This window comes from Anas platyrhynchos, chromosome 1 (assembly GCF_047663525.1).
Source record: "Anas platyrhynchos isolate ZD024472 breed Pekin duck chromosome 1, IASCAAS_PekinDuck_T2T, whole genome shotgun sequence".
Lineage (NCBI taxonomy): Eukaryota > Metazoa > Chordata > Aves > Anseriformes > Anatidae > Anas > Anas platyrhynchos.
This window is the reverse complement of record NC_092587.1, coordinates 144,233,448-144,254,150: the sequence shown is the minus strand read 5'-3', so window position 1 is coordinate 144,254,150 and position 20,703 is coordinate 144,233,448. Positions and strand designations below refer to the sequence as shown.

The 20,703-nt window shown below is 43.3% G+C and overlaps 1 long non-coding RNA gene across 2 annotated transcripts; it reads left to right on the top strand.

Moving 5' to 3' along the window:
• The first annotated feature begins 14,212 nt into the window (after nt 1–14,212).
• Nucleotides 14,213–20,649, top strand: LOC140000790 (uncharacterized). Of its 2 annotated transcripts, none has more exons than XR_011806004.1 (4): nt 14,213–14,611; nt 16,448–16,510; nt 18,216–18,370; nt 18,463–20,649. It is a non-coding gene; the product is annotated as an uncharacterized lncRNA (long non-coding RNA). The 2 variants fall into 2 exon arrangements; XR_011806003.1 differs by having other exon boundaries at nt 14,215–14,616.
• Nucleotides 20,650–20,703: the final 54 nt, after the last annotated feature.

Here is a 20,703-nt window from a genome sequence, read left to right as displayed (position 1 = left end):
AGGTCAATGGTACTTTGGCCCTTTGAAACTTTTCCCAGTCAAACATTGTGGATACTGGGCCAAAACCCATCTGAGTTCCCTTGCTTCTATTTTATTATTATTATTTTTTTTCTGAGTGGGAAACCTACCTGTCTGTCCATACAGGACAACATGCTGGGGTTCAAACTTTGTGGTTTGATGGAGGAGGAAAATATAACCAGAGCTGGACGTCAAATGTCTTACACATAGCAATTTTTATTATTTTTATTATTTTTTATTTTTTCCAAGGACTCTTTTTTCTTTCATTACGAGCAGACAGTAGGCAGTCCCGGCATGGATAGCACTCACTGTCACGTAGGCAATTTTTTTTTTCCCCTCATAGGTTCTCAAGCCCTATTTGTTGAACATCCCACCCATCTTGTTTTGAGAAGACAATCATTTTCTCCGAAGACTTCCTATGGGACTTATATGCAAACCATGAGGGTGGCATCATCTCCAGACTACACAAGGGAACTCAGACCCGTGTCAGAAGTGTCCACGTTGTGTGCGTTAACCATTTGGGATGGCCAGCTTGAGATGTTGAGGACCCAGCTTTTGGAGCAGCTGACATTATTTGACGCTTTCTCTAATCAAAGCCAGTTAACCCAAAGTAATACTTGTGAGAAAGGCTTTTTCTCAGCTTCTTTCTGGGACTCAAAATATAGAAGAGAAAGACTTCCAGGTCTCGGTTCCTCACCTGTACTCAGGATGGGCAAGAGACTGAGGGAACTGCAATTATAGAGGAGGGCCTGTTCAGCTCTAAGCTAGACCTTGCCTCCAGAAAATAAAGATAAAAGTCCCTAGCAGGTCTTTACATATGCAACACATATTTTTTTTTCAGATAGTTGTAACCTGGAAATAGGCAAAAGTACATTTCCTGCCAAGCTGTCATTCCTTCCTCCTGAGGATGGTGACATTGCAACCTTTACATATTTTTTAACATGAAAAAACAACGCTGCGTCCCTTAGTGCTATTTTGTAGTGCCTGACCCACAGCTGACATGAAAAGATAGAAGCTCACCCCCCTCCCAAGCCTCTGATTAAATCAAACTGAAGTCAGAGAATGGAAAAATTCAGACCATCTGTTTAAAGTTACAAACAATTGAAACCAAGGTAGTTTTCTGGCCAGACCTATCAAGCTTGTCTATAATAATCGGGCTTAGTTACGCTTCCTCAAATTGTGTTCCTTTTTCCCAACACACAAAATATATTTGTAGAGCCCCAAATACATTGGAAAAAGAAAAGCAAAGGAACAAAAAAACTCCCTTCCTGTATAGACAAACAGCAAGAAAGTACTGTTGCAGAGTCAAAAACAAGGATACTGTTCACAGCTAAGACTCGAGCCCGCGTGGCTGCAAGTATTTACAAAAATGGCTTGCACTCAGATGGCATGTGGGTTTGCTGCCACTCTTGGCAGCAGATTGCTTTCATCCCCCATCCACAGCTCTTTGACGTGAGTAGCTGCGGCCTCACCATGGTCTCAGAGGAGTTAACAGCACAGTCGCCAATCCTTCACAAGAGGACAAGAAAAAAAAAAAAAAAAAAGAGGGGGATTTTTTTTTATCTTTTGCATTTTTTGCATATTTTACATATTTGTGGCTATTGCTGCATAACAGGTAACCTGCAGGGGGGTGCGAACGTTTCTGGCTGACAGGTCATCAGCTTCACCCTACCGGTTAGCAAACCAGCTGAGAAAGTCTGCCAGGGAGAGGATGGCTCTCTAATCAGCCACATCCTCAGTGCATCACCATTAGATAACGTGAGGAAATGTGCTCTCTGTTTGCTGATTCATCATGCTGCTGTGGTGATTCACTCCCCACTGACTGGCACCAGGGCAGCAGCAAAGCCGAGGCTGAGAGCAGGGATGTGAGGATGAGCACTGTCCCAATACAAGTGGTTTGTTTTTTTATGGTGTCTCTCCCATTATTATTTTCTTTTTTTTTTTTTTTTCACAGCTGAAGGTTTGCCTGGTGCTGCCCCGAGCAGTCTGCCCTCCATTTAACTCCCAGAATTGGAGGTGTTGGCACTTGGGCGGGCTGCTCAAAGCACTGGGGGCACTGCACACCCCGCAGAGATCAATCAGCTGCCCCCCCGTGGGATGCCCCTTCCCACCACCACCATCTGTGTGCTGGCTGCATCATCCCACAGCAGGGCCCGGGCTCCCCCCGCAGCCAGGGAGGTGTGTGCCCACAGCAGCCGTGTGTGGGCATCTCCAGGAGATGTGTCATCTCTCTTGTTTCAGACATCCACCTCCTTACAGGAAACCTAAGCAACTGGTTTTGGATCAGTTCATTGAGCTCCTACGAAGCTGTGCTTGAGCAAGACGCGTCCATCCACCCCTCTACATTCAGAAATAAATCTGGAAAACTCACAGCTTTGCTGCTTCCAGGAGGAAGTTTGTTCAGCACTGATTTATGACTGGAGAGGCATTATCCTTATTATATCATCTTGATTGACATACAGAAGTAGAAGGGAGACAGAAGTTACCAGTATCTTTTAAAATGGCTCAGAAAATCCAGTGTTTTTTGTATTCCTCTGGTGGCATAAGAAGAGACTCATGTTGTGAACTCTCTGCATTTTTGTCTGATTTTTTTCCTCATTCTCTGTCACCCATATGTAACTTGTCCACGCTTATCACACCATGATTGATGCAAGGCTACGTGTGTAGTTTTATGGCCTGTCATCTGCCTGCTAACAAATGCGATGGGTACATGAATTACCAGCAGTACAGCTAGGTGCTTTGAGTTATTCCAGGGACTCAGAGTTGCTGTTGTAGGACACACCATATTTTATATCACGACTGCAATACATCATCAGCTTTTCCTCCAGAGAGTAACCTCTTCTATGTGGATTCACTGAGGCTGTCTTTCTCTGCTAGCACATCCCCTGACGAGGTGAAATACTTCTCAAATGTGCCACGTATTTGACAACAACTCTCCCGGGAGGTACGCAGACCTTAAGGATTAGGCCTGGGAGTTTCTCTCAAGAACCAAAAAATATGTTTTGTTCAGCCACTGAGGGTTAACATTCCCTCCAGCAAGAAATATAGTTTTTATGGTTTAGCTCTGGTAGCAGTGTGTCAGTTAAGTCCATATAAAAACACGACCTAGCCAGTTGTCAGTATCTCAGGGCCAGATGGCAAGGCCTCACGGCAAGGCCTCACGCTGACCTGCATCACAGGAACACTGCGCTTTGATATTCGCTTCTGGCTAGCCCAGGCTCCTGCAAAGCTCCTCGCCCCCCCAGCCTCTTTATGTACCGCCCAGCAGGCTGATTAGCTGTGCCTGTGAATTCTGCGTCCTCCTTTGTCTTTATTCACGTTGTTGAAAGGCTCTCTTTCCCTCCAAAGCCTTTTCTCATGCAACCTGCTCCAGAAACATGCCTGGAGATGACATGTTACACCCAAGCGAACAAAATGTTTAGTATGTTATTCTAAGTCCTTTGATCTTTACCATGTATATAATGTAGTGTTTGGTTTTGGTTCTCATCTGACCAAAAAATTCCCAAGTGCTTCTTCCACCAGTAACAACCAAAGCAAACACAGTTATTTAAAAGGAATTAAAAGCCAGAGATTAAAATGTCCTTGATAATGGCATCATAACTGTACGTGCCCGTAGATAACCATCAGCTGTGCCCTCCAGTAAAGGGGAAGAGATCTCTTACTTCTATTCAGAAGCCTTCACCTTCACTGAAAATGGTGGATTTTGTCTGTGCTGGAATCTCTAAAAGGTACAAGTGTCTTAAAAAGGGAGAAATAATATTTTCTTATTGTGTCTGTTTAGTAACACTACTGAACGAGTGGTATTTGATATGTTGTGGGAGTTCCTGACAATAGATCCACTCCACAAGCCTTTGTCTTGTGCCTAAGCAAACCACCAGTATGTCAGTCTGACCTTCAAGGAGCTGCAATCCTTTGTGCGGGTTGCAGCTCTCCTGGATGTCTTTTTCATCTTTTCTTATGAATAAGCAAAGCCTGTTAAACAATGTTTGCTCATTATCAAGCTTCCATTCTTAAGAAAGGAGGGATATTCTTCCCCTTGAAGGATGTTTGTTCTACTTCTCGGTACTCATTTCCAGTATACTGGCAGGTTATATAGACAACAGGCTTTAGCGACAGATTTTCTGCGTCTGAGTCACAGGATGCATTATGGAAAGAATATAATGTTCTTTAGAAGGAATTAATGTGTACAATTCAGGACATATGCAATGTAAAAATGCTCAAAATGAAGAGGTGGCAATAACTCGCCATATTTGTCTCACAGAAAATATGGCCAAAAATGCTTCAGTCTTCTAAGAAAACACATGAAGTCTCTGACATGTTTCATTACATTTCCTTTTGCATTGGTTGTGACTGAGTCTGAATGTAGCACCTCCTGACTTTCGTAACCTGAATCCCATTCTTCCTAATAAAAATAACCCGATATGTCGTTCCCTGTTGCACAATTACATGGAACAGAAAACTACCATGAGAGGGAAATTGTTTGAATGATCAGTGCACAAACACTTTCATGTGTGAAAGTCCTGTCTCTTCTGCAAATGCTTCCGTCCTAGTCTTTTGCCATGCTGGTTGCTTGTGGAGGTGGTTAGCCATCCGCTGTGGTTCGGCTGAGCAGAGCTCTCCTGAGCTCATCGTCGTCCCACTTCTTGCCATCTTCTTGCTCTGTCACTGTAGGTGGGAGCAGGCCCTCAGCTGGGTAACGTCTTAAACTAATTTAAGTACAGATGACCCGACTTCCAGGCACGGGGATGGGTAACATCAGTGCTCCCCAGTCTGTGTTCTGCTCCACGAAGCATGAGAAGATGATCCAGGGAATGACTGCAGAGCAATACTTTTAAAAATTGTACAATGCAGCTACTTGCACTTATGAACAAACAACGACAATAACAAAAAAAGTAACAATAAGACACATCCCTTTCTTTGTGGTTGGCTTTTTAAGATACCTCTCAGTTTCTGAGTTTGTTCTGTGTGATGTGTGAAGGGCTACTAAACAGTACTTCATAAGCCATGTCTCTTCTGCACTGCAAATGTGATCCTCTGTAGCAGGAACAAATGTGACTAACAAGGCTGTAGCCCCTGCCTGGTTGGCCCTGGGCTGTGCCATGAAGCACCATGAAGAGAAAGGCTGAGACTCTTCCCCGTTCTCTTAGAAAGCCATTCCCCACAGGCATCATCAAAGCACCCTCCTGATCCTCCCCACAGCTCTTCTTCCTTAAAATCCCTCTTTGCCATGCCACCAGCAGCAGTCACAGTAGGCTAATGACACTGCTGCCAATTGCACTGCCTAGCTTTGTCTCAGCCCTTTAATCACTCTCTCTTATCTTTTATGCTGCCATCAAACTGTAAAGGACTGGGGTAATGCCCATCTCCTCCTTTTCTGTGTATCGCTTTGTCCAATAGGGTCTAGCTCATGAAGAGGCAGTCAAGGAGATAAAGCAAAAGAAATTGAAAGATATATACTGAAAAAAAAAATACAGAGTTAAACAAAGGAAGCAATAAGGCCTCATACTTAGCATATTATACATATTTTTAAACAGCTGGTAATGGAAAAGATCACCATAGGAATAATAATTGTTACTATTTTTGCCTTGTGTAGATCTTTTCAACTATAAATCTCTGAGCACTCTAATTAAAGACTTAGCACATATCCAAGTACAAATAATTCCCATCTGGAAGGGATGGGATGCCGAGAGAGAAACAATCTAATGCCAACAATCCCCTTGTCTGATGTTATCACTGCAGATCTGGGGTTAAGTTTCCATTTTTAATTAGCTAGCACTCTCAGTATGACACAACTGGATCAAGTCCTCCTCTACTGTTTGATACGTGGGCTGGCAGCCACCATCAGGCCTTGGCTGTTTGCTATGGGCATGTACCAGCAGAACTGTGACTCCTGAAGTGACTCAGTCCCTGGCTAGAAACGCCCGCATGCCGCTCTGCTTAGTTTCAGCAATAAAGCTGGGATTCAGCTTCAGTGCTGAAGTTGGTAATTTCCTTCCCGTTTTACCACCCGACTTGTGTGGTAAAATAATTCCTTCCTCTAATTTCTTATTGACAGCATTGAGATTTCAGCTTTCCCTTTGTGGGATGGCAACTGCCTCTTCTCGGCGGTAAGCAGCTGAGCAATCAGTGTCAGCAGTAACCACACACCTTTTCCTTGGAGTCAGGCAGCCGGAGTCCCAGCAGACAGTCTTCTCCGTAGAAAGCAGCAAGCTTTTACATTTCTTTTTACTAAAACTTCTGCAGCTGCTTGGGTGTTTTTTCACTTTGCTGTGTGCCAAAGGGGAGGGATGAAGGTGAGCACTTTCTCCCTCCTGTTTGATAGCAAGGTGAGTGGTTCCCATACGTGTTTTTGAGGCCAGCAACCTATCTGCAAACCTCCCAGCTTCCAGCCTCTGTTGTCTTTTCACCAACCAACAAGCTCCTTGGAGCAGCTCTGAGTCAGTTCTGGGTTTGTGCCATGGACCTGTCACCAGCAGCCAGGCAGCCAAATAGGTGAAAGGTGCCCAGTCACACACTGAGCTCCATCCTTTGGTAGCTGTTTCAGCTGAAATTCCCTTTTTGTTCTCCCTGGAGCATTTCTCAGACCCTTTCTGGGGAGAGGAAAGGCTTCACTTAGCTCCTCGCATGGAGCCACACTGTGGCCTTCCCCCTGCCCAGCTCTGCTGGCCCAGCTGCGGCCTGCTCAGGTGGCTTGCGGTAGAGAAGGGTCGAGGAGGAAAAGTGGCAGCTGAAGCCGGACCAAATCAAATTATTTAATCAAACTATTTAAAAAGTGCCCCCATGCAGCAGGCTTTGAGCTTCTTGCTTTAAAAAGCCTGCAACTTTCGTATTTTCCTCATCTCACCCCAGCTGTAGGAGTAAAAGGCCGGCCCCAGACCTAAGTTAAAGTATTTGTGAATGTGAAGCTCAGGTGGCAAGGTGACGCTGCTTGTGTTCTGGCTTTAGCAAGGGGAATTGTTTAAAGGGGTGATCAATCTTCCCTGTCATGTTTGCTGGGTGAACTTGCCTGTGCAAGATAATGTAGTAAAAGCCTTTTCTGCGGCCTTCCTGTGTTGACACAAAGCTGGCAAATCTGGTGGTAGCCCTTCCCAGGTGCCCTTCGTGTGATGAAGCCAGCATGTTTTGCAAACACGGAGTTGGCCGAGACAGACGCTTTTGTGAGCACCAGGATTTGCCTACATAAAGCGCTGGGAGTGGATGAGTAAAAGATGGCAAAGCAGGCCTGTGGGGACTGGTTTGTGCCCGTGCACTGATGTTCTTTATGCAGCTCAGAATACAGTAAGCCTCTTGTGCAAATCTGAGGAGATTTAGCAGAGGTGTTTGGTACCTGTTGGAAGCTGTTATTTGCCCCCTTCCCCCCCCCCCCCCCCCTTTTTTTTTTTTTAATTTCTGGTTTGACAAAAATAATAGATTGATTTGGCTAGATGGCTGATAACAAATCCTTAGATAGGGCAACTAAATATCTGACTTCCGTCGTTGAATTTTGCAGTCAGTATAGGATGGGGGAAAAGCGAAAGTTGAGACCAACACGCCACCAGCGTTTGTTAGCAGGACAAGAAAATGTGGCAGTGGCATCAAGCCTGCCTCTAAGACTTAGGTCTTGACTACTCAAAGCGGTTGGATAGCACAGTTAAGGTCCATAAACCTATGGCTGCTACTCTGACAGAAGTGCTGGTGCCAGTAGTTGTGTTCTTGGCATAAAATTGAAATGTCCCAGCCAACCTGCAATGAGATCTCCAAAGAAAAGGAAATCTAGCTACGAAGTCTGCCAGACTGGGAGATAACCCAAACTGATCAGAGTCAAACTTCTCCTTAATTATGTTAATAGTTGACAGGGGACAATCTGTTTTTTCCTGGCTTGCATCCCGATGACTGGGACCACTACAAACACTTCCTATCTTTTCAATCTATTTTTATCTGGAGGAGGTTTCACAGAGCATGCAGTCTCTTGGGGAGGACAATTCTCAAGTAAATCGAACCCTGTGCCATGTTCCAAGTAGGAAGTGGTTTTGATAAGCTTTCCTAACGCTGTCTTGATAGCTTCAAAAACAACTTGACAATTTAACAATTTGATAGCTCCTGCTGTCTACCAGGGGCTCCATCTCATCATTTCTGGGAGATGGAAGGAGCTACGAGGAGCCCAAAGCCATGTCTAACCAGACAAGGGGCTGTTTTGATGGTGTTTACTCTACACTCGGGCAAACACCCTCTAACATCATCTCAAGGAGGAATACTTTGTCTTTTTAACATCTGTGCTCACTGCTTTTGTCATTTCATGGCTGTGAGGTGTTATGTTCACCTGGCATCAAAAGGTATCCCCTAAGACACCTTAGGGGACTGGCACTGCTCTAACCAAAGAGGAAAACACCTGAGTCTCTCAGGACAGTTTTGCAGGGGAGAAGACAGGGATCTGCGAAAAGATCACTAAAACAGGAGCGAAATATTAACTAACCCTTAATGGGAAACTTTGGGGAAAGTTGCTGCCAGATCCTCCAGCTCATTTGTGGAGAATTGGTGGAAATGGGCCACAAATAATCTCTCAAGATGCTGTCCCGTAGCATGTGGCTGTAGATCTACAGTACGGGCGCTTGTCTTGCTGTGGAAATGAAGAAATCCCTGCCAGCTTAAATGTCACGCAGAAGGAAATGAAATAGTGAAGTGTCAAAACACAGCAGGACAAAATCCTTCCCTTTGAGACAGACTGCTTCTGACCCAAGTTAACCACAGCAGCAGGGGCGGTGTTGGGCTCGTGTCTGAGGGAGACGCTGGCAGGGGGAAGCGGTGTCCTCAGCAGCTACACTGCATTGAAGTTTTGTGTCCTGCCCCATGGGAAAACACCCTAGTTACACATTAATGTGGTTCCTTCACTAGTGACATGGGTCCCAGCAGAGGGACGAGCACAGAAAAATGATCCCCACCTTTCAAATGTCCAGAGTTCAATGCTGCCTTAAGGTTTCTCAGAGCCTCATAGTATTGGGAAAGCCTCTGCTGTTTCTTACATGGTGATCTTAGAAGCTAACATGGGTGGTGGAGGCATAGCTAAAGGTGTGGTTAGACAGCACAGGCGCAATCTGTTTAGGGTAGTGGTGTTGTCAAAAGCACCTGCCCTCTTTTTTCCCTTTGCTGTTGCCAACTTACTTGGCCTGACACTGTTTTTCCCTGATCCACCTTCATTAAGAGCACCAGCATGGGGTCTGCTAAGCCTCTGGCTTGGGTGAAATTACACAGTCATCAAGGACAGCAGGGAGAAATGAAAATGGGGAAAAAGGAGAGGGGAGATGCAGGGGGAGGCTTTTACGTCCTGCCTCAGGTGCTACATTCCCTCCTTTGTGCTGCCAGGATTAGCTTGTGTGCTTCAAAACCTTCAGGGGAAGCCAAACGACAAATGAGAACAGCACGTCTGTTACTCAAAGGCACTCAGCCTTAACGTGTACACGTCCAGGGGAAAACGTGGTGCCATAATCCAGCTTTGTGCACGCCAGATCCCAGGCCAGAGGTCACGGGGATCAGCCCGGGCCACACGATCCCAGTCCCACTGGAAAATAAACCTGTAAAAAAAAAAAAAAAAAACAAAACTGTTGATACAACAGATTAGCCGTGAGAACTGGACTGAGTGTCAAAGCCTAAGTCAGCACTTCACATTGTGTAGCTGCGAGATGTTACTGCACCGTGAAGCCGCGGGCACAGGAGGGGAATGTAAGCAGCCACGCGGGGCCAGAGCACCCAGCACCTCGGGAAACGTGTCTGAGGGACTCAGCCTGTGGAAATCTGCAACTTCTGCTGGGCCTGGCAGCACTCAGAGCTCCCAGCTCTACTGTAAGCGCTCGCAGGAGAGAAGCGACAGCTTGCCAAGTCCAGTATCTACGTGAGAAGCTGGGGAGAGGGAATGTGAGAAATTATCTTTCCACATTCTGATTGCATCTAATTTGGTGGCTGACCATCTGTCTACTTTGTTTAGCTTCTTTTTAAGTCTGTGGCATATGTGCTGGCTTTCGAAATCACTTCCAGATGTAAAATTCTTTCAGATAACAACCCCTTTTACGCTTTCACATTAGATATTTAGGTGTACAGGGCATTGGAAAAGTGATTTTTTTTTTTTTTAACTATTACCTTCCCCATTGGTGGGGATGAACGTGAAAAGAGAAGGGAACCCACTTGAGGAAAATATCAGTGATGCCCCCAGTGACCAGATTTTTTTTGAACAACTACAGGGATTTGCCCTAGAGAGTCAAGACTTTAATGGTGACATGAACTGAGTTCATGGAAAACATTTAAATAAGCAAAACACCAAATCCACATGGAATGCCATGGCCCTGAATGTCTGAAGTTTGGCTCCTGAGGATTTGTGGACAACAAACTCTCAGCACTCCTCAACTGAGAGTGAAAATGCTTTGAAGCCAGCTCTGAAATGAATGCATTTTTACAGAGGCTTCATCTCCACTCATGTCCTTTTATTTTCTGGCTCAGCTTTATAGAACATGCTGGAACCATCCTTTCTTTACAGCTCATCATAAGCAGTATCTTCTGCCTGCTGGCATTCAGCTTATGATTGAGATGAAGGATCACAAGTATTTCCATTTCTTTAATCAGAAAGTTAAGAATCTCTGTGTTAAATTACCGGTAATGAAAAGTCTTCTCTGAAACCAGGCATTGGTTATTCACGTTACCTGGAAGTAGGATAGCAAAGATAATAGATATCTTCAATTGTAGATTCAGATCTACAGAAAAAGATGTTCAGAAAAAGATGAAAGAAAAGGAAAAAAGATTTAGATTTGCATTGAAACAGAAACTATTGAAATCTGTGAAATCAAAAGGTTTATGAAAAATAATTTGAGGATAAATACTTGGTTTGATCTCATGCATCATTTTTCTGCTTTGAGCATTTTTATTCACATTGAAATTACTAGAAAGTAAACTTCAAGGAAACATTGAAACAGAAAGCTGAAAAGAAATGCATTTAATTTTGAAAAAAAGTGGAACTGACTCAATTTTTTTTCAAAAAGCATTTTATTTATTTTTTTTTTTCCTCACTAAGCAAAACCCAGTCTCAATTCACAAAATGTTATGGTATTACTGAAGCTTCTTGTGCTCGTAACAGAATTCTCTCTGAGCAGTAATTCCCTCATCTGCACATGTAAATTGCTTTCCAGGCAGGAACAAGAGGAAAAAGGACAGGAGGAAGATGCAAATAGCCATAAGGAGACAGCACTTGCAGGGCTTTCTGGCCATCTCCTCCAGTGAAAGACCCAGGGGGCCCCAGCCCTGGTTTTCTGGCAGGACTCTCAGAGCAAATGAATCCGCCTGGGGCTCCCAGCCTACACCGTGCACAGATGGAGGCGTCTTAAGCCAGAGGAAAGATATCAAAACCTTTTGTTCCGAAATGACTTCAATCTGCTGAGGGAGTGACCTCCATATGGGTACTAAAGTGAGGAGAAATCCTTAATGACAATATACCCCATTTAGTGCTCCCATATCTATGGATTTAGGGAATAACCATAAAAGTTTGTTTGTTTGTTTGTTTGTTTGTTCTTGAGATCCCCTTTCTGTCTGTCAGTGGCTCCTGAGATGCAGCCTTGATTCAGGGCAAACTCCAGAGAGCAGGAACATCCCTTTGGGCCAGCACGTGGAGCACCAGCAGCAGAGGGACTGGGGATCTCGAGCCAGTGCTCTGGACTTTTCTGGCAGGATGCCATGTCACTGTGTCATTGCGATGGTATTGCAGCCAGGGTGCAGCTCTGATTCTCACCTTTTATCTTCATCCCAAATTTCAGGACCACTTTGTGTTTGATTTTCGATCCACGCTTCAGCCTACTTCTGATTTGTAGGTAACAGATCTTCCTGAAAGTTGAATTTGCCAGCTCCACAAGGCTGCTGACAAACAGCTATTTACTTCTGCTAATACAGAGGAGGAAATTTCTGCCAAAAATATGAGTGCAATTCCTACTCTTAAGGGCAGGATATCTCAGCTCTAAAACCTTATCTGCACGTGAACTCTACTGCTGTGTAGTGGGTTACCCATCCTAATGTGGAAATGGTTATTTCTGGAAAGAAGAATTCCCCTGTAGAAGAATTCCACCTTTACACTAGAATTAAGGGAGGTGTGACCATGAAGGTGTGTGTGTGGAATAAATGAAGCAGTAAGAGCAAAGCCTCAGCCCCATACGTAATTCAGTAGAAACTTTCCAACCTGAGTGTTTTGGCAGTGCGTCATTATTTGGAAGGGCATATGACTGCAGCGTGGTGTTTGCTTGCTCTCCAGATAGACTATGTCCTCTGTGGACTAAAAAAAAAAGAAGTATTTTGGCATCAGTCAAAGCAAATAAACAAAAATTTAGAGCAAGGCTTTAAGCACAGCAGTTTTTCTGGTGGCAATCACACCGAGCAGTAGGAGGCTAGTATTCAGCAAAACTGGGCTGCTGGCACAGCAGGTTTGGGCTAGCAGGGCTCCGTTGTCATTTAAAAGTAGGCATATTTAAGGGGTTAGGATGTCTTCCTTCCACTTTGTTCTGATTTGGCGGACCTCCTTGTGCTTATTGCTCTCTGAGCACACTTAAGGGACCAAGCCGTTCACTTCCATGTTCAGAAACACAATCGTATTTTCATCAGGTCACTCTTTGGTGAGCTGCAGTTTGCTGAGTGCTGTGCTGGAAGCACTTGGTGGCCTCAGCCACATGGCTTTGTCCCTGCACTTGAACCATCTCCGGCTCTTGGACGACAACTGGTGAGCCAGTTCTCATATGGAAGAGAAACACTGTTGTTGTTTCTCATCATGTCATCAAACCAGGCCCAAATACAAACTTTGTCCCTTCCACAGAAGCTCAAATAGATAAATAACATGAAAATAGTTTAAAATCTCATTCAGAGGCCACCGTGTCAGTACAGGTTACTGCTGGCACATTGCATTTTCTTTTTTTCTGAAAAAAAAAAAGTGTTGTTTTTTTTGAGTAACACAGCTTGTATCTTCCAGCTGAACACTTGCTGCTGCTTTGCCGTGGTGTAACTGAGGCTCTGAGGTCTTTGTGTGGGAAGGGATTTTCTGGAGTCTAAGCAAAACTTGCACAGAGAACAGCTTAAAACGGCAAATGTGTAAATCTAGATTCTGTAGAAATGACGAATTTGGGACTTCTAGGACAGTAATGGAGATTTAGCTGCATACCTTTCGATAAATAGTATGAGGAAATCCCCCTGTTTTCCTTGGAAAATTTTAATATAAACTATTTAATTGCAGACAACAGTCTTCTTGAGAAGCACTGTAGCTCCAATCCTTTTTAAATACCAAATTAATTAGAAAAGAATGAATGAAAAGAACTACAGATAAACTGTGACACATATAAAATTGCTCAAGAATTAAATGCTTTCCATGGTGATTAAAAAAAAAAAAAAATCAAACTCTTAAATTAAAACCAGCATTTAGGGAATATGACAATGTAGAAACCTTGGCAGGATAAGGAGCTCTGCCTGAAGATTATTGTTGTTATTCATATTCCGGTAAAGCAGGAGCCAGTTGTGCAAGAGTCTTTCCAAATAATTTAAAAGGGAGCTTTTTGAATACCTGTACTTAGTTCTTTTATTGCCCTCTTACACCTCAGACCACTTCTGGTTTCATATTTTTTTCCCTGTTGAAACCACAGACATTTGCTAAGGAAGAGGTGGTTAGCTCAACTCCCATTTTCACTGCTTTCTTTCTGCCCATTGTTTCTTTTAAATCTCACGTGTGGAGGTGAGCTCCACAGATTCAGAGCCTCAGGTTCCCATTCTTTGACAATCCCTCTTGGGGGAACCGGAGCTTGACGTAACACTTGGACTAAAAACCGTGGAGGAGTCAGATTTCTGCTCAGTCATCTTTTCTGTTTTTCGATCAGTGTTCCTTTCTCGCTGTCGTTTCCCACTGACCAAATTACACCCCAAAATGAGGTGAAGGATCAAATCTGTAGGGTTCCTAGAAGAGGGAAGTTTAACAGATTTGAAAAGAGACCCAATGAAAATGACTGCAGAAATAGAAACAGAGAATAACTTCTGTCTGGCCATGCAGAACCCACCGCCCTGCTCCCCAAAAAATAAAAGACTCCATATCTTCACATGTGGTCTTCACAATATATTTTGGAGAGAACAAGTAAGAAACCTGTGCCCTTTGTGGCTTTTGGTATCCATTCATATCCCACCATCCAAGTCAAAAGGTGCTTTTTTAACATCCCTGCCTGGCTGCCCTAGGCCCTGAGGTGGAGCTCAACTGCCCACGCACTGAAGTCCTCGCTCTGACCTGAATTTATTTCCAATTATTTTTTATTTGCAGTGGAAACTTGGCTCCCAGTGGGATTGGCAGGCTAAAGAGCCTCACCAAACAGGTGATCCTGTATCAGAGGCTATGGGAGCATGCATTTGGGGGTAGGGTGGGGATGGGGCAAGGGCAATTGGTGTCTTTCCTGTCGTAGGCCCCACCTGGGCCTACACAGGTGCATCGAACCACAGCATCAGCCAAAAACTTCACATAAAACAACCCCCAGGTGCTGTTTTCTCTTTTAGAGCCTTTCTGATGGCTGGGGTCCCAAAACATCAAGATTCCTTTGAGAGTATTTTTACATTTCTACATCAAGTAAGGTACTTTCAATTCTTTGATGGCAGCTCTTAAGCCTGGAGGCATGGGGTGCTCTGTAGCAGTCTGTGGGTTACTCACACAGGGGTACGGTGCTCATAAATTCATCTGGCTCAATTTGCAGCTATCAGAACATAATGCAAGAAATTGAATACTGAGTGCTTTCTTGAAGCTATTCTTTAATTTGTGGAGTAGGAGCTGATCTGCTACATCACAATTTGAAGCAATGTAGTTTGTGGTGTGTAAATGATGCAAATGATGGAGAACTCTGGTGCTCTACTGAGTAATTACCTTAAAAAATTTATGTTGGGTAAAAATAACTTATCCTCAAAAGCCCCTATTTCCTCCTTTGACTTTAAAATGATTAAAAACAGTATCTGATTGAGGCATTTAACTTCTTGATAACTGTGCTAGTTGTGCAGATCCTGCCCAATCAAGTTGGTAACGCTGCTGCTAATAAAATACGAGTTAGCAAATGCATGCCAACAGCAAATGTATTCCTGCACTTGACACAAAGAAAGTGTGGCTAAGGTTAATCATAAGGAAGTTCTAATTAATCATAGCTCTGGATGTGAACTAGCAGCAAAGTATACAAATTAGTGTAATACAGGGCAATTTTCAGCCAGAAAAACCCTAAAATTTACTATTATCTCCCTGTGAAACTGTAATTTGTAATTTGCACTGTAATTCCATCAGCTGTCTTTTCTGCTTCTGTGCACAATCAGATATATCATCACTGTGTCATTAAAGAAACAATTATTCTAACAACAGAACTAATAAATCCCTTCTGTTAGAGGCAGGATTTAGCCAGCAAACACAAATAGACCTTTTACATCAATACTGGCTAGGATGAATGGTGACATTTAATGTCACCCACTCATTCATGAATTGCCACATTGTCATCGTAAGCCACAGGGTGGAGGGGGGGAAGGCAGGAGACGACTGTAGCAAATGCAAAGTTATTCATGGGAGTGAAGAAACTGCGACTATTTAAAGATGTTACTCAAAAAGTCTAAAATTAGCAAACATTTGAATCCCACGTGAATTCCATATTTGAGATTCTAGGATTGAATATTTACCGAGAATTTGGTAGAACAGCTTACCTCTTTTCTAAGTACAAAACAAGTTAACGTTTCCTACTTGTTCACACCCTTCCTGTGTTAACTGAGACAACCTGCACGCTTGTGTGCCTCATTTCCTCAGGCTTATGACATTTGGTGGGATATATTTTACTGCAGTTTCACATTCTTACGTGTGAAGTGAAAGCAATTCTGTAGTGCCTGTGGAGAATCTGGAGATGCTGGGTATCGGTAGGGTAACACCGATGTTATGATGAAACGTAGGAACCCGAGGATCCCAGAACAGTTGGCACTTTTCTTCTCACATTCCCCAAATAAAAAAGCAGCAAGGTTAGTGAGATCCTTGGGTGATATGTGGTTAAAATTATGCTACAAAATTGGACCAAATTTCAATAGTGAGTGAGTATAAGTAAAGCAAAAATCAAAACATCCAACATCCCTACTGTGTGGCCATGACTACTGTTATATAACACGTAGAAAATAGATGAGGAAAAACATAACGAGCTATCAGCATACTGGGCCAAAAGCTTCTTCTGTCCTGCAGCACTTGCAGTGGCAGTGTTGGCTCAGGCACCTGTGTTCTGCCACCTTTCTTAACCGCAGTGCTGCTCCATCTCAGCACCTCTTTTCCCTTCTGGCTTGTCAAGGGATCCTTGCGATGATCTCACAGCAACTATGGGATCTTCATGAAATCAGAAATACTAGGAGGGTGTAAAACAATGAGCTGATCTCAGTGTCCACATTTCTGTTTGTACAGGTAGACCATTGGGTGGAAACTCTTCAGTGCCTCCTGAGACCTCCTAACTAGCCTGAAATGCAGGTATTCATTTCCCCCTTTCTCAACGTTGTCAGTACCCCTTTCTTCACTGTAATTTTGAAGCACTTTTAATGCCATCCTAGTTCCATGCTGGCCATGAGGTACAGTGCCAACAGGAACAACTAAAAATGAAAAGGACGGGTAAATCTATCCAAGCAGAAGGAAAACTGCCAGGTGACCCAAACAATTATGGTGAGTTTTTATAAAAGCCCCAAGATGTGAACATACACGCTGTTAATGAGGAACTTTCAGGGTGTGCTTTCTAGAAGCTCGTTACAGAAGGGAAAAATGGGGACTGACAGAACATTTACTGTTACTACTGCTCCTATTTTGGAAACAGGAGCAAATTCAAACATCTCCTTTATTTTCCTCATCCTTTGTAGAAGAAAGATGATGTCAAGTTTTCAACACCTATATTTTTTTTTTCCCTGACTTGTTTTGTAAGTGCTAGTGTAGGAACACACAAAATAGATTTTTCCATAACACTCATTACTGGGGCAGCTAAGTGTCAAGCCTGGGATCTAAATCCAAGCTGTCAGTGAAGGACTTGTCACCAGTCTTGCGGTCATACTCTGGAAATGAACTGATGATTTTCACATATATTCTTTGACCAAGCTGGGCTTAAGTTCCTTCATTAGGATATTAAACCAGTTTAGGCCAAATTCAACTGTGTTGTTTAAATTAGGCTTCAAGCATGTTAGTTTGGAGATTTAGGCTACTGATCTCCCCTTCATGCTATTTGAAATTTCATTAATTCCAAATCTGCTAAAAGATTTGTAAAAGAGTTGACTGGCTCCCAGGAGAGTCATAGTAAGGCAGGAGGGGAAAAGCAGCAAAACATCTAGCCAAAAGTGTTATGGCTTTTCTTTTTGTTCTTTCTTTTTTCTTTTTTTTTTTTTTTATTTGTATGTATATATAGATATTTGACCTATTTTGCATATTTGATCCCTGTTTGAGTAGGCTGCAGAGATTCTAGGGCCAGGAGCAGCATCTTTTCTCGTGTTTGGACACTATGTGATATTTTGAGATAACAATTTTGATTTGGCAATACCACTCTAGAATCAGTAGTAGCAATGTTATCAGCAGAAGTTTGACAGCCTGATACATTTCCTCTGCTTCCAGCCGATCAGATTCCACTCCCTTAACATCACTTCCTTGTCTTTTCACTCCACCTCAAATCAAGGGAGTAGGTGAGATGTTCACAAGGCCATAAAGGACCATAAAAAGTCATGGTGACGTCAACAAATCCATACCTTATGGTATCAATTTCTTTTTAAAAAGATCACTGGGGGGGAAAAATAAAAATCAAATCCATCTCCAAAGTCTTCCTGCCACTTGTTTCAGCCAAGGGAAGGTGCTATACTTTGAAAAACATAACAGCACTATTTTCTGAGCAGGTAATTCATCATTACTGACCCATGAAAGCCAGGGGTGCTTCCTATAGAGGTCAGTGGCATTGAAACCTGACACAGGTTTCAATGAAGAATGCTATTGTGGAATGGGGAACGCTAAAATCATTCAGGGATTAAAAAAGAAGCTGCTGCCCTGTACTGCTTAGTCACTGTGTGTGCTGGCATGCTTGAGACGCGTTACTTTTTTTTTCCCCCCTTCTTCTTTACCTCAGGCGTTCGGTTTGAAGGGTGTGTAGGGAAGTGAACTTTCAAAATGATTAGTCATCTTTAAAGTCACAGTCTTCTATTTTTAACAGGAGCTGAGGCAAAGCTTTCCAAAATCTGAATTCACCTAGACAGCTACTGAAAGGAAGAATTCCTGTTTTAGGACCCACCATAAAAGACACTAGTTTTATCACGGCTAATTTTATTGTCAGTGGATATCCTGGGAGATGGCTGTGAGAACTTGAAGGTAAGATAATTCCAGGTTAAAAAATAAAAGCCTAATACACCCATTTCCAACCATTTGTTCACATACAAATGTAATACCTGTGCAAATGTCAGAGGCAGATGACGTGACGTAGCATCTCTGCTCCCATCCCCATCAAGAGAAGCACTTCTAGCAGCTTCAGAAGCCTTGAGATACGCCACTGCCACAACCCACGCCGTGCAGCTGCGATGCCTGCAGTCTGTTCCACCCAGCCCATCTGCGATGAAGGGGAAGCTTCAAGAGGCAGAAGTGTGAGAATGGTAGCTAACGGTGCTGCTGCAGGAGGCAGCTGAACCAGCAGGACCTAGCTGCAACCCTTTAATTACAAGCTCCCAAGTTAACACAGTTATTTCTGTAAGATGTACCTGTGGTGAGATGGTATGTGATAGGTAGAAAGGCAAAGAAAGAGAAAACAGAAATGCTGTTATTTATTCAAGTGTTACAAACATATTTTCTGGTATTCTGAGGTTTTATTATTTCAAACAAATTTATGTTCAGTGAACAGAAGACATCTTTATAACCTACATAACTCATTTTGTTGTTCTGCAATCAAACTAGCAACATGGACAGCACCTCCTTAATATGAACTGTCTCACGGGATCTCTGTGCCCCAACAAATCTGCTGATATCCTTCATCTCTTTCCTGAAAGAAAGAAAAAAAACAAAAACCACAAACCAACCACAACCACCAAAAAAAAAATAAAAAAGATATCACCCACCCCAAAAAAACTCCACCCAAGAACACCCACCCCTCCAGCTTCAAGAAGAGGGATGAATCCACTACTCCTGCCCACTCTGCCACCAACTTCTCGGGTGCTCTGGGAACTACAGAGTGAAGTAACCAGTACAGCTCAAGAGACGCCTAGCAAAAGCAAAAGGCCTCTAGCTCCAGGGGAAAATTGAGGAAAATCCCAGTGTTCCATCTACAGGTAAGGCTAGGTCTAGAAACAACCCAGCCAACTCAATTATTTTGGTGGCTAGGGACATTTAAGTTTCCAAACTTACTTTTCATGAAAAGGAATAAGTGTGCATGCTATAGGCTGTCTGCTGTGGACCGACAGCAATAGCCTTGATGATTTACTGGCACTGATGCAGATACATGCAGAGACCACACTTTATTGACTAGTGCTGCTGCCGCTTGACATTGCTACCATAGGTTCATAAAATGTCTTTTAATGAAACGAAGTTATGTTAAAATAGACAAAAGTTGTATTAAAAACAAACAAAACCTGGTAGCTTGGCTCAGTTTTTCCAGTAACGTGCATAATTAGGACACATCAGCACTGATTTTGGCTAAACTGAAGAGTGAGACAAGATAAATTCTGGAACAGATGCAAAACGTGAAGATAAGATGTTTCACTGTAACAACTCTGAAAATGGAAAGTCATGTTCCAGTTTTCTCCCCAAACTGTTAATAATTTAACCCAAAATTGAACAGCTAGCAGCTGTACCAGACCCTAATATTAATCTACAACTTCTTCCTTCCCTGCTCTTAACACTCAGGGGCATAAAAAAATAGCAATATATACTTTTTCCGCCTCAACTTGAGGGAAAAACCAACCAACTAAGCACCAAAATGCGTAACCAAACTCATCATTTTTCTGGATGAAGTCTCCGAAGTTTGTTCTAATGTCTTCAGGCTCATGCAGTCCAAATAGGCACAGTAAGTCAGGACTGCAGTCCCCTTACCCTTCCTTTCCAGTCAATGGGAAAGGAAGATAACGATGCAATACCAGTGAGAAATCTAAAGTGGGACCAAGCTGATGTTCAGAGACTCAACAGCTGTAGCTACGCTCAACAGAAGAGTTGTTTGTACTTCTTGCAAACAGTACTAGCCATGCTAGGAAACAACGGTAAGAGGACCAACCAAAATACTTCACGAGACATTAATTTACATTTGAGCTCTCAGCGAGTCGTCTCTCCCGGCATTACTGTGTAGCAGAAGGGATGTATGTTTATTATAGAGCTTTCTGACCAGCTCTTCAAGCCATTGCACGACCAGCAAAGCTCACGTCCTCGCTCTGTCCCCATAACCTCAGCTGCTTCCCGCATGCCCCCGTTCTCCCCTGAGCTCCTGAGAACACCTCCCCTCCGTCCTCCTCTCATTCGCGTCTCCAAACCACTGATCTGGGGTTGCTTGGCTTGGAGCCGCTTGCATCTTCATCAACCTGTAATCCTCAGCAACAGCGGAGCCTTTTTTCAGTCTGACCATAAATTTGGATGGCTCTCAAAGGATTTATTGGCAGCATGAGGCCCACTAGTCTTAAAATATGTTTAAGTGAGGCAGCAAGTTCAAAGGATATTTAGGTAGACCA